Here is a 4,987-nt window from a genome sequence, read left to right on the forward strand (position 1 = left end):
CAAATTAGAGAGACCATTGGATGACAATCAACAAATTTCTAATTCCTCATATTATTGGATTTCAATCTGTGACCCACCTACAGCTGAGGGCTGATTCTATCAGACCCCCCTTGCCACAGATAGCCACACCTCTCTGCCCACCTCCTGCTAATAGCCACGCCTCTCTCCAAGTTCCAGTTATACTGGAAGTCCCACCTCCAGAGACCAAAGATGAAGCTTCTGATTGGACCAAGTTGCTGACGAACTTGGAGGAGGGGTTTTGGTTTACCTATCTACCTGTTTGCTTTAACAAAGAGAATTCAATGAATGATGGCGGACTGAAAGCACACCATGTATTGGTCTAATTTTTTCAAACCCTTCCCGCATTTCCGGTACTCTTAATTATTCAGGCCCCGACCCCCTTCCATTTGTTTGAGTGGCTGCAGGCAGCTACACAATCAATTAGGATATGTTGGTAATATTAATTTTCATATTAAGATATTAAAAAGTAATTGTTACTTCCTGTTGTTTTTGTTGTAAAAGGTGGAATTAGGTTTGTGTGGATTTGTTGAAAGATTACTTTCTTGCTTCTTCTGGGGTGTAGTTTTGCTCCTTAGGTTGATATTTTCCATCTATTATGCTTTGTAGGGCTGGATTTGTGGAAAGATATTGTGTAAATTTTGTTTTGTCATGGAATATATTGGTTTCTTCATCTATGGTAATTGAGAGTTTTGTTGGGTATGGTAGCCTGGGTTGGTATTTGCGTTCTTGTAAAAGTCTGTATGACATCTGCCCAGGATCTTCTAGCTTTCATAGTCTCTGGTGAGAAGTCTGGTGTAATTCTGATAGGCCTGCCTTTATATGTTACTTGACCTTTTTCCCTTACTGCTTTTAAAATTCTTTCTTTGTTTAGTGCATTTGGTGTTTTTAGTATTATGTGATGGGAGGAATTTCTTTTCTGGTCCAGTCTATTTGGAGTTCTATAGGCTTCTATATTCATGTTCATGGGTGTCTCTTTCTTTAGGTTAGGGAAGTTTTCTTCTATAATTTTGTTGAAGATATTTACTGGCCCATTACCTTGGGAGTCTTCACTCTCTTCTATTCCTATTATCCTTAGGTTTGGTCTTCTCATTGCATCCTGGATTTCCTGGATATTTTGGTTTAGGAACTTTTTGCTTTTTGCATTTTCTTTGACTGTTGTGTCAATGTTTTCTAAGGTGTCTTCTGCCCCTGAGATTCTCTCTTCTATCTCTTGTATTCTGTTGTGATGCACAAACACCTTCTTAATCAATTACCTGTTGGCTACTGACTTCATCTTCAGCCCTTAAAAATTACTCTCGCTGTCTTCTCCTTCAGCTAGTTGTGAACACTTTCTAGGACAAAGATCATTATTTCCCATTTTCTCCCCCTTCTCTAACATAATTTAAGTTCTAAATTCAAAATTTCACTTTATAATGTCTCATCATTTAAACCACCTAATGCTGAATCAATGACCGGAATCCTACTGGCCATTTCCATGATGAATAAAAGCAGTCACCTAAGAAATAATTTGCACATAACTTTAAAAAGATAAATGTTTTCAGACATTGCCTGTAGAAGGGTGCTAATGGAGTACTGAATTAAAATGAGAGCACCTCATTATTCTAAGTTTTCAAACTCTGATTCCAGCCTTCCTTTCTCGTACTGTGCAGACTAACGTCTTGAAACCAGGTTTGGATACTTTCAGGGTATTCGTCCTAGCACAGAAATCAGAAAATAATCTATAGTGTATGTTAAAATTGCCAGGTATCATTTAGCAGAAATCTTCCCCCATTCTAATCCATTTTCCATTTTCTTGTAGGCTCATCTTGTAACTAATTTATTTGGAAGATTTGCCAGAGTGAAATTGCTCATGATTAGATGTCTCTTCATTTTCTCTTCCTGATGGATATAGCAGTGCTCTTTAAGGTAGTTTACCTTATAATTTTTCTGATAATGTAATTATAGCTAAGATGCAGTATTACACAGTACTTTTGAGCTTCAATTATCTGTCTACATGTTGGATTGGGATACGATTTTCATGGAGAAGAATTTAGCTGTCAAGAAATTTTCACTGCAAGGATCTGGGGTGCTCACTTCTAAGGAGAATCCATCCAGAGGAGAAGCCCAGCCTTGCTCTTTGATTGGTTGTCAGAGCCATGGGCCTATGAAGACCCCATGTTTCTGAACCAGGAGGTGGCCAATTTGTATTAAAAACATAAGCACCACTTAAAAATGTTAAGACCTAGGTAACCATTGCCTTTCTGACATGCCTGTAGCCATTTTGTTGTATGCCCATAGCCAAGCATCTTACATTGTTACAGAGGAATTTTCTCATGCCGGAGTTAACCATTAACCATAACCTGTTAAGTGCTATTCCTTGATGTTCTTGAAAATTCTCCAGACCCTCACCCTCCTTTAGAGCCAATCACAATAAAGGTCAGTTAGAACTGCTTTGTACAGTTAGCTACAATAAGCTTAGACCCAAACCGACTTTCGTAACAGCTCAGGAGCACTTCCTATACCTGTATGTGAGCTTTTATGGTTGTTATGAGCTTTTGCAGGTTTTGCCTTATTAGGTGCTCCTGAGTCTAACCTGTGTTCCTGATCGATCAGTCCTGGGGTATATGCATTCAATAAACTATCTCTCTTTGACTGAGATGGGTTTCTGAGTGGTTTGTGGGGTGATTCCTGGACCCCAACAAAAAATGTTATCTATTAGTTTTAAACTCTCTCCAGGGGATCTCGGTCACCAGGGAGGTACATAAGCTTCCCAGTAACACAAATTGATCCCGTGCCATTAGTTTTCCTCACCATCTCAGTCAGTGATCTCAGGCACTGTTTTATAACCACGAATTATGGAATACCTGTCTGTCAGGCATCCTGCTAGGCACTTGTGGACCATCATTTAAATTCGACTGGCTCCGCAGAGACTGTAGCCTGATTTTATAGATCAGGGTAAAGATGCTTGGATGTGTTACAGGTAGGTTTATCTGACTTTAAAATCCCACGACTTTGCCTCACCAGGAAAGCTTCTGAGTGCTGCCACACTATATTATCAGACAGCCTGGCTGTATTCCCTGCCCTTGATTTTATTTCATTTTGTTGATTTATTTATTTCCCTTTATACTTTAGTAATTATGAATTTTTAACGAACTGCCTAAACCTCTACTTGAATTTATGTTCTATTGAAGTATAAAGAAAGAAAAGAGAGCAACTTTTACTTAATGTTACAAATATCACTTGCTTTTTTAAAAGCCTCAGGTTTCTGTTCTGGTGCACACACTGCTTCAAATCCCTAATGGAAGCTACCTATCTTAAATGGCCTCCGATTGCTAGAACCAGCTTTTCGCTATCCTGTTCCTCTAGTGGCCAGATACGGTACTGCATGCTGTAACAGTGCTCGGGAAGCTGAGGCAGAATTGTTGAGTTTGAGGCAAATGTGGTGGCCAGGGTTGGCTGCCATCTTACAGGAACTGGAACTGTCTGAGATGTAAGCTCCAGCACCCTGGAGGGATTCTCTAGATTTGGTTAGCTTCATCGCATAGCCCGTGAGCGATTATCTACGTTAGGTTCCCTGAGGTGGGAAGACGCCCCCTAGAGGAGACTGGCGCCGTTCCCTGGACTGTCTTAAAGGGAGGAAGCTGAGCACAGTGTTCATAATCTTCTTCCTGATTGTGGACCCGATGTGAGTGATTGCTCCAAGTTCCTCACCATCTACTGGAATCAAAAACCATGAGCCCAAACTAGCCCCTCAAGTTTTGTTTGGGGTATAGTATCTTCTACCACAACAACAAGTAGCTAAGATAGCAACTCTGGTATTCCTGTCTTCAATAATGAGACAACAACAAGGATTAGAATTAGTTATTCTAATTCTGAGGGTATTACTTCCATTAGAAGGTGCAGGCTATGGACCAGCGGTTAAAGGCCCTGGTTGAGAAAGCCCAGAACCTACCTAATGTGGAAGGAAAGAACTAACTTCACAAAGGTGGTCTCTGACCCCAACACTTGTAACTTGCTTCTCCTTCTCCATGTAGCTAGTACGCACACACAAATACACACATGTACACACACACACATACACGACACACATATACATACACACGCATACATGACACACATATACACACATACACACACACACACACACATACACGACACACACATACACACATACACGACACACACATATACACACACACACATATACACATACACACACACACACACACACACACACACACACACACACACACACACTTACATTGAAAAGCTGTATAGGCTTCTTTCCACCGCAGCTCCACTGCTTGGCGTACTTAGAAGTTCCTCTTCTGTACATGCCATCTTTTTCTAGATGGCTCACATCCACCATGACCTGGTGCCACATTCTGCCCTTTTGCTTTCCATCGATTTAAGTGTGGACCATCACGGAACACTCACTTCCCCACTATCCTTTGGCTCCACTGGTGTCAGGCTGCCACGTTTTGTAAGCACATTGCATTTTTTTCACATTGGTATGCTTCTGTGGTTGACTCACACTTTTGCCTCCCCATCTTAAAAATCTCATCGGTCAAATTCTCTAAAATTGTCTTGGCACGATGAGAAGATATCTTAGGTTTATGGTAAAGGCAGAGGAGAAAGAAATACACATTGGGTATCATTTATGCACTTAACGCTGGTGGTAGGATCTTCTACAGGAGAGTAGAGTTGTTTCACTTCCCTGTCTCCAGATTCAAGGAATCAGTGCAGCTCAGGGCGAGATATAGGCATGAGAGTAAATATTCTCCGAAAGTTTGCCATTTCCAAATACACAGACCTAGCAGGGTGTGGTGGCACAAGCCTGTAGCCTGGCGTTAGGAATTTGAGTTCAGTCTAAATGACATAATGGGTTCAAGGACAGCATGAGCTCTGTAACAAGGCACTGTGTCAAAAACAAATGTGTATTTATTCCCAGCATTCATAAGGGAGATGCTGGTGGATCTTTCTGAGT

Source organism: Mastomys coucha, unplaced genomic scaffold (assembly GCF_008632895.1).
Source record: "Mastomys coucha isolate ucsf_1 unplaced genomic scaffold, UCSF_Mcou_1 pScaffold3, whole genome shotgun sequence".
In the NCBI taxonomy this organism is placed as follows: domain Eukaryota; kingdom Metazoa; phylum Chordata; class Mammalia; order Rodentia; family Muridae; genus Mastomys; species Mastomys coucha.